The 18,126-nt window shown below is 47.8% G+C and overlaps 1 long non-coding RNA gene across 1 annotated transcript; it reads left to right on the forward strand.

The window, feature by feature from the left end:
• The first annotated feature begins 16,942 nt into the window (after window positions 1-16,942).
• LOC118511254 lies at window positions 16,943-17,483 on the forward strand. Its single transcript, XR_004906133.1, has 2 exons — window positions 16,943-16,998; window positions 17,080-17,483. It is a non-coding gene; the product is annotated as an uncharacterized LOC118511254 (long non-coding RNA).
• Window positions 17,484-18,126: the final 643 nt, after the last annotated feature.

Here is an 18,126-nt window from a genome sequence, read left to right on the forward strand (position 1 = left end):
TCGTCCGGACAATGATAGCGTTCCTCGCTGGCTAGAAATAAAAGCAACGAATGAGCTTCCAATGGTCCGGGAGATTTTCCCGCGAGGTCTTTGCGGAGGACTCGTTTGGTTGTAGACAGCCCCTGCTGACGTATTACACCAGCGCTGTCGGCTCGCAGCAAACTATTGTGTAATTCCCACCGAAGGGGATAATTTAGCCAGAGATTTCTGGCCCATCCGTGCCCGCACTGGGACGTTTTAATTCCTTCACCACACACACACACATCCAGCGAGATGATGAGGACGATCGGGAGGTTCCGTGTTCCATCTGTTCCATTCTTCGCTTAGGCCTGTTGAATGTAGGCGATGAATTTGTGGAAGAATGTTTGGTTGAAGTAGCGCCACCAACGAAAGGAAGGATGCCTAAATCAATAGAGAGAAGCAAAAAACAAAAAAACAATTCACAGACAGGCATTCAAAAAGGGTGTTCTCTAGAGGCCAATGATGGTAATGATTGGTGGCGTTTAATTAGCATTTGAGAATGTTCGTTGCGGTTTTGATGTGATTGCTTCTTCACGGAAGTTACAACTTGCTTCTCCGCAACTGAACAGTTCTAGCCGATAGATCTCTTCAATCATTTCGCTCCAACGCTTCTTCCGCTTACTCTCCGAACAGTCTCAATAGAAAGGTATCAATAGTTGATAGGCAACAGAGTGTAGAAGATTATGTGCTGCCCCCCCAATCGATAACTAACCCCGAAAAATTCCACCGATAAGGTTCCAGCAAACACTCCAAACCGCGCGCTCCTTCGGTTCATTCCAATCAATACCAGACACGGAATTCCCCGTGTCCGTACCTTCCGGCGCTTTCCCGCTAACATTCCAATTCCATGGCACGGCTCGGAACCGGAACCTTCCGCCCAAACAACTCGCCGTCTCACAGCTCACTCACTCAAATAAACTTCAAAAAACCGACACAAAAGGGTTAACCACGAGCAGAGACGTCGGATTTGGGCCATGTGGAGTGGAAACAACCGTCCGGAGAGAACCATCATTCCTTACCGTCATCACCATTCGCAAAATTGAACCCGGAACCCCGCCCGTTGCTGTGGCTAACTTCTGCAGCACCACCAAGGCGGTTCGTCCCGAGCAAGTTGCATTCCGACGTTCGGCCAGGAAGAAGTAATAAGTTGCGAATGCTGCATATTTCGTTGATGATAAATTTTATCATCCTCCTCCACAGCCGTGCAGGAGTTCGGCCCGGGCGAACGCAGAAGCATCCGGGGTTCGGGGGATCCGTTGCATTGTTCGAGCGATGCACACCAGCAACGGCATCACGTATTGTGGTGCACTCTGCCACAGGCCCACAGGTGGGTGAATTGAAGAGAGAAAATTGTTCTTCAAAAACTCTTTAACTACCTTAAATACTGTACCATGAAATTGTATGCCAGCAAATAGGAAAATTGGGCTGGGACTTCCTGATGCTGGTGCGTTAAACTTCTGATACTTCTGGTGTGCTACCATCGAATTTTTCCGGCCGGTGGAAACTTTTCGTCCATCCCACTACTGGAGCTGCACCGATACAAACGCGAAGAAGTTCCCTTCGGGTAATCCGTAAGCTTGCGAGACTCGGCAACGTTTATCTTGCTGTGCAGCAACCACCACCAACCAGAACTGCCTGAATGGAATGCACCGATGCGGCTAGAGCAAACGCAGCCAAACGCAGAACGGTGTGGGCTCGGCGGTCCCGGCATCTTCCGCAGGAATAGGAATGGCAAAAGAAAAATAGCGATCTCGCGGTCTCCACTTGACTGTTACACTATAATAACGCGCTCGTAATACCTCTTTCACTCTCGGCTTCCCTTCCGATGCCCGGAAACGCCCAAGACGGATTGCATCAAAATCATCCAGCGTTGTGAATCGGAACGGATTTACCATCACCCCAAAAACCTCCCTCTCGTGCCCTTTTATCATCCGGGTGCATCCGACTTGTAGTCTGGGCTACTGCTAAGGATGCTCTTATTACACAGGCCCAGGCCTCGAGTTTACGCGTGCAAGATTCGGATGCTTTTGCCCACGGATTGAAGCCCACGTAAGGAGAGTGGCATGTGAAAACATATCACCATAACCGCGCCTTGAAAAGCTCTAGAAAGAAAAACTTGCATCCCCTTAGCTTGCCGCACGCAACGGAAAGCTCCCAAAAGCATGGCAAAGAAGAGATGTTACGCTAGCCGAGCATTACCGCAAACGGCAACTGCAAATTCCGGCAGGATGAATTTGAGTGTAATAAATGTCTTTTTCCTTCACCGTTAGCTTTCTAGCTGCAGCATCCGAAAGATGCAGTGCAACAGAAGAAGCCAAATACCCGGTAAATTTCGCCTGTTAAGCAGCGCACCCTATCTCTAACCGTTCTTCTTGTGTGCGTGACCATAAATCATAAATTCTCCAAAGAGACATTGATAAAACACTTCCCGTACGGGAGCTTTCACTCACGACCGTCAACCACCACCGTTCCACCTTGGCAATGCTTCTTCTTTTCCAAGGGTTTTAAGACCGATATCTCCAACAAAACTTTTGCACCCTACAAAACTAACTCTTGCCATATCTTGCTTGTGGTCGGGAGGACGAGATGAATCACTCGCCAATCCGGGGACCAGGAATATGCTGGTGGTAAAATCACATCTGCTACGCCAGCTCGTCAGAAGTGCAATGACCTGACTGACACCCGTTCATCCTTTCTTCCAGGTGTGTGTGTGTGCTGAGTTGGGATTGGAAATTATGTCCGTCTGAGTGGTGTACAAAAATAGCCCAAACAAAAGAAGGTCGATACTGCGGGTGGGACGGTTTGATGGATTCGATCGCGGTTGGTACAGGACAGCGCAGACAATCAGTTGGATAGGATTTTATACCCACACAGCCACACAATTCAGCTGCCCACACGCAATTGAACATTGTGTTGCCTCGCAGATGTCAACCGGCAAATGCGCGTGCCTGGATGATTGTCCTTTTTACGGCTAATAGACAGCTGCCGGAATTGCATCACCCAAGATCCCTCAGGGTTCGGCTTTTTTGGGACGTTTTTCCCTTCACGTATCAGCTGTCAATAGTTGTAACATTATTTGCTGTATTACAACCGTATCTCAAAATCGGTGTGAGCTTTGGTCATAGAGGATTGTCGTACCATGCTTCAGCTGTCCTTCCAGCTTAGCTCAGGTAATTGCTGTCGATGCTGATCCTTTTTCTTGTAGCGTACCTGAGTGCCAGGTAGAAACAGGGCATATTCAATTGGTCACAAAACTGCCACAACGGAAGCGTTTAGAGGACACATGTTTTACAACGCATTTTTTGACACCTAACATGCAAAAAGACTTTTTTTAACTGACTAACTTACTTAACCGGCGTAACAACCGCTTCGCGTTCTTGGCTTGCTGGAACAATCCTAGATACCGCTCACGGTCCAGCGCCTTCGTTTGACAAACGCCATCTCAGTTTGGACCTACCACGCCTCCTCTGTCCTTGTTGACGGTCTAAAAGTACTTTACGGGCTGGGTCGTCCGGTGTCATTCTCATGACGTGACCAGCCAACCGGAGCCTGGCGAGTCTAATTCGCAAGCACCGTACAGGTCGTAGAGCTCGTCGTTGTAAAGGCTCCTCCATTGTCCAGCGGAATCCTTCTGAGCATCATCCTCTCGAACGCGAATAAGAGGGTTTCGTCAGGGTTGGACAGAGTCCTTGTCTTAGAGGCGTTTGCGAGCACTGAGACTACAAATGTTCTGTACAGTCCCAGCTTCGTCCGTCGCGATAGGTGTTTTGAGCGTTGTAACTCAACATCAGTATTGAGTTGTCGTTGCCGCCTTTTGACCCCAGATAGGTGAAGTTGTGAACGACTTCTTGTCCAACAACTTTTTGTAGCAATTTTATCAATTTGGTGTTTAAACCCCTAACGCATTGTATGAGTATTGCCCCTTTTTCCCCAATTTTAAAGCTCAGAGTTCTCGCCTGTTCTCGAGTGTAAGTAGCAGAAATAAGTTAATAAATTAGCATGGTTGAATCGGAAATGATTTATTCAAATAGCGATAATTTCCCGCCACTTGGCACAGCATCCCCACCTACAGCAGCAGCAGCAGCAGCAGCACGCACGTACAAGCACGGAAAATGGCACGTCAACCCTACTCGGAGGTTCCCGCCACCGTACCCAAGTGTTTTGGAGTGTTTGTGCGTATTTACCTAATTAACTGCCACTCAAGCGTGGTGCGCGAGCGGTGGAATTTGTCAAATTAAATGAACCGAACGAAACTGGTGCGGCACGGCGAGGAAAACCGGCAACTGATTCGAAAGTATGTTAAACAATTTGCCCGTGTGACAGTAAAAATAATGTACTTCATCGCCCACCGTTTGGGGTCCCTGCCAAATTCCACACAAAACCGTGCGCCCTCGGAAAGAGTTCCGCGAGTTTGGTTCGGGTGGCAACCCGAACAGAAATTATGATCAATTTCAATCAACACACAGCAACTGACAGACACCTGGCGGCGTGGGAAGGCACCAACGTCGCACTAAAGTATCTGCGTGGACCGGGAGGAGTTTGTTCGCTGGCCCTGACGAGAGGATAAAATATTTCAGGCTGCTCTGGTAGTTTTGGGAGGGACGTGAAGTGCACACGCATATCGACGGGTTGGAAAAAATGGATATGAAATGATAATCTGCAGATAAAATCAATTAAGTGCATTGCGGAGAAGTGGTTCGGATTTTTTAATTCCATCTATCTACCTGTCGTCATTCGTCCGTTCGTCCGCGCGCCTTTTTTTACCACGCACACTTCCGTTAGTGCCGCATAAAGTAGCAACAGCATAATTGAGCCGATCTGCATTCTCACCACGAATCAAGCGTGCGGGAGTGGGCATTCGAGGGGGGGCTGCTGGGCTGGTGGGAATGCGCGAGAGTACATTAACATTTTGTATCATAATAATTCGCTCAATCGCGAATACATTTCGTCAATCGAAACAGTCAAACCCAGCCGGCTGTTGCCTCAGCGACTCCTTCACCCGAACCCCGGATTGGGACACAAATTTGTTGGGAAACTCGTTAAAATTGTCGCAACTTCGATTGGGTTTCAAAATACTGCGGGTTTTGGTCGGGTTTTTTTCGGTTTGTTTCTCGCCTCGATGAGACGAAGGGCTTTGGCGTTGAGTGAGATGTGTCCCTCGGTTCGTTTATGCGAGGGTTATTGCTGACACAGTGTGGCATCGGGAAGCATAAACTATAAACCAGAAACATAACCGCGGCGTGACAAAGTGTTTCATTGGTTATGGTACGCCCGGGCGAAGCAACAAGCAGAAGTCGACCACGACCGGTCTGTTTAAACGATTGGGACAGCGCGCGATAGGGTTGCTTGCCCGCTTAACAGCCGTCGTCTTATCGTTTGGTAGTTTGGTGTGAGCGTCTGAGAGCGTTGAGAACGAGCGCTAAGTTAGAAGTGAGATAACATTTGAATATTTTGCTTTTTTGGTAGTTACGAAGAATGTTCTTTTCTATATACGTTATCTGTTAAGCTTCTGATGTCAAAAATCCGATAAAACTTAATTGTTCTGTTAACGTAAAAGTCTGGCTAGATCGTTCTTTTTTCTTCATGGCCCTTAGATCTCTTAGGTCATGCTTGCCGTATGTGGTTTACTTATGCCACGTAGTTGGATAGTAGAGCGGTCCTGTGGTAGTCTCGACAACAGCGCCGGTCTTTATACGGTAGGACCGGGGTTCAAATCTCATCCGGAGCATATCCCGGATTCAGGACTGACTATCCAACTACGTCATTAAGTCTTTTAAATCAAAATGGCAGATATGACCTTATTAAAAGGTTGTTAGGCCAAGAAAAGAGAGAGTAGTTGGATAGTGAGTCCTTACAACGGGCGATCGGCCTGGATTGGATTTGAATCCCGGTCCTGCCGTGTGAAAACCGATGCCGTTATCATCTCAACCACCGCCCCTAGGCTGTTCTTTATGTGTAATAAATAAATGCAATCATTTTAACTTGAAATGTTAACCAAATCTCTTTATCTTCAATTTAAAATAACTGTCATTTTATTGTTTTTTCTAATAAATCCGATCATGAATCATATAGTTTTCTCCTGAACTATTCTAAGACTAAATTTCTCCCCAGATCATGTTACCAGCAACATCAAATGGTGAAATAACACCCGCAAAGCGCACGCTGACATAACTTTACACGAGTTCCGAAACACGCAAGGCAAACGTCAGGGCGGAGAGGCTCACAATGTGGTTTGCTGCTTATCTTATCAGCTGAACGAATCGAACCACACGCGCTCGTATGGGAAATGATTTAGCTGAAAAAGGAGGAAAAGAAACGATAAAATACGCTTACGTCTAAAATTACAACGTGATCTTGCTCACTGCACGATCTTGTTTCGAGGTAACGAATTGCATAGGATGTCCGTTCTTTCAATATTCATACTGGTAAGGATTGGTACGGCGCACAAAGAAGGTTCTCACTCTCTCTCTCACTGTCTCGCTATCGATCGATTATCCCACGGTGGGTAAAGGTGACCCGGGCCCTTATCAGTTCTCCGTCCAGTTGTTAGAAAGCACACGGGGCGAAAGAATGATAAGGGTTCGAGTGCACCGGTGCATTTCCGATAAATGAAACCCGATTGATCACCACCACTACCACCAGCGGTTGGTTTGTGGTATGGCACTGTTTAGCAGAGTTTGGGACGCAGGAAGGTGATGGTTTGGTGAGGTTGGTGGGTAACGCAGTCGGCAGCGAACCGGCAGCTGTTCCGCTGCTACGGCAGCAGCGAATGCGTTGTTGATCGTAGGGAACGGAAGGAAACGGATGAGCTTTTGGTTGTTGGCACTACACGCACTACACACACACACTACGTACACTACGAAATAGGGAAATAGGTGTCATATTCTACAGGGAACTAATTATTAGTAGCGAAGGAAATCACACACACACTAATGGAGTAAGCATCTACTTGGACACTGGTCTTCAGCTTTTCCGCGTGTCTTCTCCAACTAGAATCCGACGACGGGGTAAACCACTGACCGAGATTAAGGAGTTGTGGGACATACAATCGGACACGGAATGGATTTGAAGGTTTTGTTTTTTCGTTGATAACATAAAACATTACAAAAAGCATGAAAAAAACACACAACAAAAGCGCGGGAGAGATATGGAGGATGAGGGTCTGCTGCTGAGCTGAGTTCATTATCAGGAAACACACCGCTTTGAGTATGTGTGCTATGATGTACACAGAGCAGAAAAAAACATGGGCTAGATTATTCGAGCCTGACTCACTTCCGGTAACGGGCGACGCTTGGCTTGGTACACAATTGCACAATTCTTACGCCACAGTTTTTCAGACGAAGAACGTTGTCGTTGGCTCACTTCAGAATAAAAATACTAAATAATTCATCTATCATGTTTGCAATCGGTTATTCGATGTAGTTTAAGAGAAATGATGTTTAAAATTGTACGATAGAATGATTTGAACTTAATCACAAGAGGGCACTTTAAGAAAATATTTTAAAATAACACTCTCCCCTTGCTGAAATGTTCACGAATCGCTAAAATAAAAAGAAGATAAAATAACCAATTACTTGCCAACTTACAAGAGCATACGTTCCGTTCCTGATACCATCTTGAAGCCAAATATTCAATTAAATCGAATTATCGACAGCCAATTGCGCGCACACAAACACACAGACACAAATTTCGTACGTCGAAATATTTCAACGTCATCATCATCCTCTTCGTGTAATAAATCCCCCTGGGCGAGGAAAGCTGCAACCGATACTCCCTGCCAATCCTGCAAATAGAAGTAAGGAAGGAAAAAAGGCATGAGAAAACACGCGTGATAGATACACAACACGGGGAAATTAATTTAAAATCATTGCTTGGTACACAAACCCCCGTTTTCGCAAAACAATTCGCGGAAGAAAGACGCAATCCGACAGATTCGAGGGAACACACATGCGATTGATTGATAATACAACCCGACAGCGGCACACAACAAGCGATTTTGGGGAGAATTGGGCAATCATTCCGATCAATCGATCCTTCACAGCTCGGAGCTTGCAAGGCTCGAGGCTCCAGCCGGAAAATTCGTCAATCACACACACACACACCATCCTATAAACCGATACTCTGAAGAATGTGTGTCTCGCTCGGCAACCAGACCGTGAAACCGATGGAAAATCCACACCATCCTCTGGCTAAGAAGCGAACTGATGATAACTTTCACGCCTCAAGATGTGGGAGAGACAAAAACAGAGCGCAACCGTACGTCACACACGCGGCAGGAAAGCCAGTCACGAAAAAAAAAACCCCCCGGAGCCAAATGGAAAGTTCATGTTTCTTTCCATGAGTGCGACCACCGTCCTCGCGCCGTTTGTGAAACTCTATGGCTCTTCAGGAGAAGAAAAGGAAAAAGGAAATCGGCACACGGCTGGCAACAGTTTTGCACTGTCACACGACGGACCACCGACGACGACGCAATGGTTATGGGTGGGTGGTGTAAAGCGATAAGAAAAACTTTGTGTGTTTCTCCCTCCGGAGACGCCCGTCTGATAACGCGATGGGGCGGTCGTTGGAACCCGTGCGTGTGTTTGTGTGGCTGCGAGCGCGCGCTAATTGAGATGTATTCGTGTATCTTCCCCACCCCCGGACGACGGGTGGGGGGGTTCTGAAAGTAATAGATAAAAGCATCTTTTCGCGTCTCCATCCCCAGTGCCACCTCTTTCCTGGAGCTCTGGCTCAAAGCTCTGCGTCGATTAGGAGGTGTCTGGAGTGCCATTACACAATAACCGAAGCGCTTACACATCCGTGGGATTTCGTTTCGGATGGAGCATTTTTTTAGCCAAAAGAAATCGGGCTACACTGGGCGGGAAGATTATGGGATTATGCTTTAAAGCAATAGCGTTTGATAGATTAACGAGACACGGTGGGCGGTTGGGTACGTCATCTTACAGTTCGATTGTGCTAGCACAAGAGACTTTTAAATAAAAACGCTTCCCTCACAACTCCTGCTTCGGGAGCTCCCTCGACAACGATAAATTCAGCCAGCCTTGTAACGTAACCCCATTAATGGTGTGACTCTCTAGCCTGCTCTAGGAGCAGAGAGCATCCAAACGTTATCCGACACCAAATTGAAGTAACGAAGTAGTTTTGCGTTTGTAGTGGATTGAGTCTCCACGGATCAGCAGCCAACCGGAAACACTTGCCAGGAGCGTGTAGCAAAATGCTTTCAACGCAAAGTCACACCAGCCAGCCAAGTGGTGGTGATTTTTTGCTCTATACGTTGCTTCTTTCGGTGGTCTCTCACTCGCTGCTCGCAGCCATATGGGTTGGAAGTCGTGGACTTGGACATGGATACAGATTATTATGAGTGTAAAGCGAGCAACAAAAAATAAAACGTGTCATTTCTAGCGTTGCTTGCGTTGTGAATTCTGGCCGGAAGGCGGCGGAAGCGGGATGACATCGCGCTAAGCAGGATAGTAGCGATGAGCATAAATTGATGGCAATTTGTAAAACCGTTGCTGCCGCCACCCGGCCACGTTGTTGTTTACAAACGAATCGCGTTTCCGGTCCCTGGGAGGGATTTATGCTAGAACATGTGTGTGTGTGTGTGGGGGGCTATTATTCTCACCCGTTCGTGTCAACTACCGTCCCAGTTCGGACCGACAAAAGGTGTGTGGGCCGGACACATCAGCGTTGTCCCCAACGGGTTTTTAGGAACATCCCTCACGATCAACCCCCAAATAATACAACAACAAAAAACCGACACCGGAAATGAAACCGGAAGGGGCGATGTTTAGCGTGCGCGTATATCAAAGAGCGCACATTTCGGCGCTTAACAACATTCCATTTATTTTCCCCATTTCACCACATTATCGGGTGAAAATTGGTAAAAGCCATAAACTCATTCCCATATCCGGGCTGTGGTTTTGTGGAGGGGGGGAGTTTGGGGCGAGCGGACGTTGGCGAGTTAAGCGGAATCGCCGAGAGTTGAGTGAATTTGACTTCATTTTAGATGCCGAATAATGGTGTGGTGTGGTGGGGCGGGTCCGTGCGATTGTAATTTTCACCTCCCTGAGGTTATCGCTCAGTTCCCATACGCTACGTAAATCGATCCCGGCCCGAGGTCTCGGTGCGAATGGAGACGCCTGGTACGGTGTTCGGGAAAAAGAGGAAAATTGCGAAAGAGTTGCATCCGAAATCCCACCCCCGGGGACACTACTGCCGTGTTAAACATACACGCAAATGGAGACTGCATTCGATCGGCCACACAGGCAACAGGAAGGTGCATCTCACCCCTTCCCAATCAAAACTCAATTTCGTATCGCCCAACTGGATGCGAGGAACTGGTGAGGCCTGGGGCATTGGAACGTACGCACGGATGAAGCGATTCAAACACACCCCGTGGGGAACTTTTCATGTCAAGTTCTGCTCCCACCGGACAATGTGTTTCGATGTCTCGTTATCCGTTACGCAGACTACAGCGTAGGTTCCGAAACACACGACGCAACATCAGCAACAGAGACACTCTATACCATAAATTATGCTCGAAAAACATGTTGCTGATGCTGCTGCGTTCAACGATCAAGTACAAACGATTCTAGATTTTAGATGACCCAAGGCTTTACGCTGCCACTTCCGAACGGGGGACAAAGAGAGACGGGGAGTTAGTGTATGTGTAAAGGGGGGGAGGTTTGATCATTTATGGGCCGGACAGGACAAAGACACCCGCGGAGTGAAGCGACATAGTTGAACGATCAGATTACGCCCTGGCAGGCACAGTAATAATCCGCCACGGAGAGGACGTCCACGTGGGGATTGAAGACGGGAGCCAGACAAACATTGCCAGCGGTTAGTTGGACAGGCCTTTATGTGTGTGTGCGTGAGTGTGTAAATATACAAACAAGCCTGATAACACGAGATTTCGCCATAATCACACAAAATTAGAAACAGACGCTGCCGCTGACCGAACACCCGTTTTCTGGGAGTTTCTAGGTCTGGACTCCATTTTGAACGCACGCGGAGAGAATGCTCATGGAGACTCGCGGGATTTAAATGACAAATCCACATGCTACTATTACGCCTTTCACCACCCACAGAACAGAATTGGAGGGATTTAGACCTGGATGATCGCGTTCTTTTCTCCCTCTACACCCCAGTCGTCGTCGTCGTCGTCGTCATGAATGGAACGCATTTGGAGAGTATCAAAAAGTGAACAACACTTGTGTTTGCCCCCGCGCATCATGATGTTGTGGCCACCCCTCCCGAACTCTTATCTCCCATTCAGATGATGCTCTACACCAGTCAGCCAGCAACATAGCGTAAACAGCGCATTCCGGAGCAATGGAAAAGAAACGCAGATCACAATCCCCAACTGCCTCCCGGCTCAATGGGTTCGCCCCCCGGCAGTGTGTTCTGGCCTTTGGCGCGAGCTCATTGGCGTAAACATTTACATAGGTGAAGAAGCGCGCCTTTCCCAGCGAGATCATCGCGGGGTGAGAAGTTGGCTGGATGTGCCGAACGCACACACACACACACACACACACATCGTTTCGGCGTTATCTCACAGCTGAAATCACCCTCCTCCAAAAGTTGCCCCACACACACACATTGCTTCCCAGCGTCATCATCACCATCAACGTACAATCTCAGTGTCTAACCCAAGGCCCATTTAACCTCGATTCGCCGATGTACACGCCGGCTTAGTACGGGGCGGCGGTTTTAAACGACGAACCAACAATACTCAGTGAATCTGGAGCAGGCATGGACTAGTAGTGTCGGGTTGGGCATAATTTTAAGGGAAGAATATCTGGAGCAGCTGCTTTCGAATCCACACGAGAGAAGAGAGTATGAAAGCGGGCAATGTTTGTGTGCACGGTTCTTAAAGATGTTCCCACACCGCAGCCAAATGGCAACGACCGCAGCAACACACACACGCATTTGCGCCATTTTACGTTCTCCACAAAATGTGCGATTTCTGTTGGGGAAAAGGAAAAAAAAAACATGGTTCTGCGGTTTTAGGATAGCTCTCGAAAGAGCCAAATCAACCTCACATCAGTGCCACAATTTGCGATGGGGTCGCGCGCACTAGCGTTCGGTCGTTATCATCGCGGCCATTCGCCTTCGCGTGATTTTGCCGCGCGCTGGTGGTGTGTGTTCCAACATCATAACAATTTATTTATGTTTTATCTAATCAACTGATTAAATATTTGACGGAGGCAAACACATGCATACGCACACACACACAGCCCTGGTGGGAGCCTAGAGTCAACAGGAGCGCCAAAAACCGCCAACAGGCGGCAGAGAGTACGCTTTTCCCGTGAACCTTTAAACACACCGGTGTGATCGGGGACCGGGTTCAGGGATGCTCTGCTCCAAAGTAAACTGTGTCCGCATTTTCTCGTACGCACACACACACACATAAGAGCGCGCGTCCATCAGCACGTAATCTTGGTCCCTTTTTCGGTTCATCGTTGAAAGCCCACGTTGTGAAGCGCCTGATACGATTCCAAGATTATTCTGGCTAATACCATATACCCGGACGAGATAGAAGACGGGACACGACACTGTTTGCCATCATCGCCGGTGGTGGTGGTGGTAATTCTTCGCATGTAATTATGGCCGGGATCGTGCAATATTTAAGGACCTTTTCTGGCTGGTCTGGAAAATTATCCTACCCACACAGCAGAGAGGTGCAATCTAACCGAAATGTGTCCAGAGTGCGAAACCTAACCTCAAAAAAAAAAAGGAAGGTACGTTCATAATTAATAACCTCGTGATGTTCTTGTAACGGCATCAGCAAAAAAATACGCACTTCTACTTTGCGCTTATCGTTATCGAAGCTGAAACAAATTTCTTGTTCAAGTAGGCCACATTTAGGTTCACCCGACTTATCTATTGACTGTATCGAATTTCCGGTTCCGTTTTGCTTCCCGCTCTCGGCAAACCGTTGCAAAAATCTCGTTTTGGGTTCCATTTCTTTTTCGCCATCTCGAACCTTACCTTTTCCTTCTCTTCTCTTCGGGGGGAATGCCATTTCCTGTGTCTTTGGTGCGAGAGGAGGCAAAACGAAAGGAAAAGGAATTGGCAGGCATCTGTTACCACGGGTCGAGAAGAGCATGCCGGGAATTCGCCACGGGATTCCCGAAATAAAAGTGACCAAACGTGAATGTGTGTGTGTGTGGATAAGGAAGGAGAACATAATAGTTGCCATGCCAACCAACTATGCTTGCCTTCTTCGCTTCTATCGGCTAAAGGTTAAAGGATGGCAAATTTATATGCGGAATTTGTGTTCGTGTGCGAGCCCGTGCCCAAGTTTCAGACGTGTGTGTATGCGCGCACACGGTTCGTGGATTTATTTGCGCGGCTTTAAGCGAACCGGAAACGCAGCTGACCGTGAGCAACATGCGGTCGATGGCACACTAATTTCCGCTTCCGGCGGGCGGATGTTGATAACCTCAATGCCATGCCATCGTTTGCGGTATCGAATTCGCTTTCGCATCGGATTCTTCGCTGCGACCAAACGTCCACCACACGCTAACCGGGCGTGGTGGTGAGTGGACGACGTTCTTTTATTACATTCCCTAGGCCACCTTTCCTCGCTACATACCCTTTCCTTTCCTTCACCGCACAGTCACAGCGGGAGGGAGATCCCACCCAGTAAAGTAAGTGTACGACGCGTAGCAACTATACTGTCCAGGCCGGTAGAGAGTAGTCAACTCCGATGAAGGGGTTTGATATGGAAGGACTAGAAATAATTGAAGGATGTTGTAAAAGTCATCGATATCACCACACAACCTTCGGTTAATATGCGTGCGTGTATGTGTGCGCTTCGAAGTATGGAGACTAACGGCAGCTTCTGGAGTGGTTTGAACTTTATCCCATAAATCGTCAACATAACCTAACGTGTCTCATCCTTACGTCAGAATCGGACCGTATCCTGGTGGTTTTGTATTGTACGAAGACGGTCCTCCCACACCCACCACCGGACGAGGGAGATTTGATGAGAAAATCCCGTGCGCAATTCCCGCTAGGAGCAGTTTGCCAAGGGAAATAGTTCGTGCTCCGACAAACTCCCCGGAGTAAATCATTTAAATCAATTACACAGTCCCTTTTCTGCAGGCGCCACAGGCACGCCTCTTCGCCTTCGTTAGGGATCCTTCGTCCGTGAATCACTTCAACGGCGGGCTGTATCCATATTCTCCGAACTCGAAACTTGGGATGAATCATGGAATGAAGTTGACTTCGGTGTGGTTTGTAATTGAATTTTCAGGTACGTAAGACAATCGAACGGATGATTAATAGAATTTGTAATAATTTAGGTAAGCGCAAGTTGTAGTAATAAATTACAATTTTCGTAAGGGGCTTTTCCTCCCCAAAAGTTGCTTACAATAATCTAACAATCCTCAATTTATTCTTAAAATTTGCCATCCGAGCAACCATGCAAAATTGTCTCTGCATTCATCAAGCTTTTGGCGAATTTTGACATTAATTTAACATTCAAGCTATATTCAATTAGCTCCTTCCGCGGAATGTAAACTCCAGCACCACAATCCCTCATATAATTTAACTTGTCGCGACTTGTCCAACTCTGCCACTGGCTGGCACTTGGAGAACAAGCCACCCAGTAATGAGCAGAGCAGCGCACTTTTAGCCCAGCCTGCTTGAAAATGTTAAGCATCGCATATTGTTCCATATGGAAACGATAAAAAATATGTATGCCACCATTACCTTCTTCTTCGGAGAAATTCTGTGGGAAAAATGCAGAGGCCAACTCATAAAAAAGTCATCCGCGTAATCGCGTGCATATGACAAAAACCCTTTGGCTTAAGCAAAACACAAAAAAACAAGGACATAAGTCCTAAGAAATGACGAAAAATTATGGCGATGACGTACGGCAGAGCTGCTGTTGTCGAGGGCCATCATCTTGAAGCGAGCGCGCAACAGCATCATCATCATCCTAGTCGTCGTCGTCATCGTCACACATCGAAGACAACGGTGGCGGCTTGTTCAAAATTCCTTCCCAAAATTCGCAACGACGTCGTATACTTTACCATCGCCACCACCACCATCATAGCCATTTTACACCGAGCCGTCTCTTCCGGACGTGGTGGTCCTGAGATGACGCGTGCTGCTGGATGTACGTTGGAACTCGAATTCTTACCCTTTCTACAAACACACACACACGCATGTAGTCGTTTCGCACACGTTGTAAAAAAAATAGCCTCACACCCTTTTTTTTCGCAACGGTCACACACAGCGGGCCAGACAGGACCAGAAATGCAGCAGCACGGGCGCCCTCTTCCGGCCATCCACGTAAGCCACGAGCCGGTAACAGCTTCCGTCAGGACGTTTTTTTTTGCTTCTTCTTTCTCTCTCTTCATTTCCATTTGTGGGCATCGTAGTACTCGGCGCTAAGTAAAAGCAGTTCCAGTGGAGGCCTGCCTGCGTGGTGGGATTTTTTTTCTTCCTGACCAGCTTCCACTTCAGATGCGGCGGATACTGCACAATGCACTGAGTGAGTAGTGTTCTTTTTTATTGTAGCATTATAAAGGCACGCACACTACCGTTCTCGTGACGCACTTACACACAGGATGCACGATGCTGAAACGCAATGTCGCCGAACAAACGCACGTGCGCCTTGGAGTGTGGTTGGTACATTTCCCTCTTCGCACACATCTGGAAGCAACAGGAAGCATGATGTGTGTGCGGAATTTATCTTCCAACAGTGTTCTTTTCGTGCTTTCTATTAAACCGCGATATACACACTGATTTACTAAACACTTCACTAAACTAAAAACCTAAAACCCCCACGGGGGCACGTTTAGCGCGTAGCGAACCGAGATATAAGTGTGGTTAGAATCGAACGAGACACTTCGAAAATGGAACACTTCAGTAGTCGCGAAAACACGCGGACCGGGCACGTCCGTTCGCCAGCGCGTTGGATGACAAAATGAGAGAGCGAAATAAAATGTTCCGCCGAGCGTTCAAGATGCGGTGCAAAAGAGAGCGAACGGCACGAACGCACACACACGCGCTCACGACGCTGCTGTCTCAAGCAGCGCGCGAGAGTGGCGTGCGAGAATGAGAGTGCAACTGTGTGGCAGCATCCTGTAGGTAAGCGTATGCCTTAAGGAGGAAAAGAGACACAACACACTCGTTCTCTCTCTCGTGCCGTACGAAAAAGGACTCTTTCGGCACCACACACACGCGGACGTTTGGGATTTTTTTTTGCCATTCTTCTCCTGCGCTGATCAGTGTGTGCGTGCGTGTGTGTGTGTGTGTGTATATGACGGAAATGGAAATGATGGATTGCGAATGTGTGCGTGTAGGTTATACATTCAGCGCGTGCATCGGACAGAGACAGCGCGATTATCGGTATGTCCTGCCAGGCACACACGTCCGCTCCAGATTCCGTACGTCGTCCAGCCGTCTCAGCCGCTGCCAGCAGAAAAAAAAAGGATCAACAACGATAAAACCGTACCGAACACGTTTGTGCCCGATTTTGCCCATCATCCACACACCACGTGCCCTCGCTTGAACTTTGTCCCCCTGCAGATCCTTTCTGCATTGGAACACCATTCCCTAATGTGAACACTTTTATAAGAACATGATTTTTTTTTTTTTTTGTCGTTACAATTCCATTTTGGGTTTCCATTGCATGTGTCAAATTGAAACAACGTGATGTGTTCCCTGGTGTGGTGGTAGCCCAAAATCACGCCAATACAATCTTTTATCCGTCTATTTCCTCCCGATGACGATGTACCCGTTCGGTGTGTCTCAAAACTCATGAACACGGATCCATTCTTTTAGGAGGGCGAGATCTGGCTCTGTTTACCTTCGCTATTATTGTGGAAGTTAATCTAAAGAGCAAGCAAGCTTTGAGTTCTTCTCCTGTGTGTGTACTTCAGCGTTTTAAAAAGGCTCACCGAGAAGGACACTCAACCGCCGACAGCAAGAATTGCACCGGAAGATCTTTAACAGTGCGTAAGTAAACATACGATTGACTGTATCTCCCTTCAATTTATCAAACCCTAACCTCATCCAACGGCAGCTTTTTTGTTCTAGGAAATCCAACGATACGTCTGATTTGTCTCCAGCCCTTAAACCCTTAATCACTGCCGGCATAAATACATAATTATGGGCCCCAGCTACCTCACCGTGGCCCCGTGGAGGTCGATGAACGAGACGGCTGTCCAGCTGGGACAGCGTAAAGAAGCTACGCTACTACTCATCCTTCGACCCGTATTCATCACCCGCGTTACATTTGTCCAGGGTCCTCGCCCGTGTGTAAGCCAGCCCCGGTCCGTCAACGTGTAGGTGGACAACGGAACTCCGGATGCTCGTAACCAGGCCCCCCTGCACAGCTGGCACATTCGTATTCGTGGCAGCATAAAAAAACGCCCGACGCATGACGGACCGACGAAGAATTGGATAAATGCGTACACAAACGGGGTAGAAATTCCGCTCAATTATGGATTGTTTCCATTAATTTAAATCCCTTTCATGCTCTCGCTCTATACATACTTCCAGCTCTTTCGCTCCGGGCACTGGTGAACTATGTGCTCGCAGCGGCTTATGCTAGCCCATTCTGTTCGTCCTCGCTACTCCCTCGGTATGTGTGTGGACGATATAATGGGATGCTGCTTCTTAACCGGGTACTGGGTTTATATTTCTTTGCATATTTATGCGTGGCACCGCATTGACCCGTGGGGGGAGGGGGCACTGGAGACATCCCACTTTCCTGCTGTGCCGTAGACGTTACACGTCAGGCTCAAGAGTTGCTGCGTCGCGGATCATAACATGAAGGTAACCCGCGCTAGTTCTCACACCTCACAACAAGTCGTAGAGAGCGTTCGGCTGTTTTCTCACGATGCTGTTTGCTTTCGAATCCTTTCAGTGTCCTCGACAAAAATTGTTTGATCCTGTGTTCGGTGGTGTGCGCAGATCACAGACACACACAAGAAGGATCGTTTGCAAGAGGCAAGAGGTTTCATGGTTCTTTTTTGTCTTCATCTGTCTTCCTCCATTCCACACATCAGCCTGGCTGTCCGCCTATTCGAAACACGTGCGAGATTCGTGATGGCTGACAGGCGGGCTGTGATGTTGATAATT

This window comes from Anopheles stephensi, chromosome 3 (genome assembly GCF_013141755.1).
Source record: "Anopheles stephensi strain Indian chromosome 3, UCI_ANSTEP_V1.0, whole genome shotgun sequence".
Lineage (NCBI taxonomy): Eukaryota > Metazoa > Arthropoda > Insecta > Diptera > Culicidae > Anopheles > Anopheles stephensi.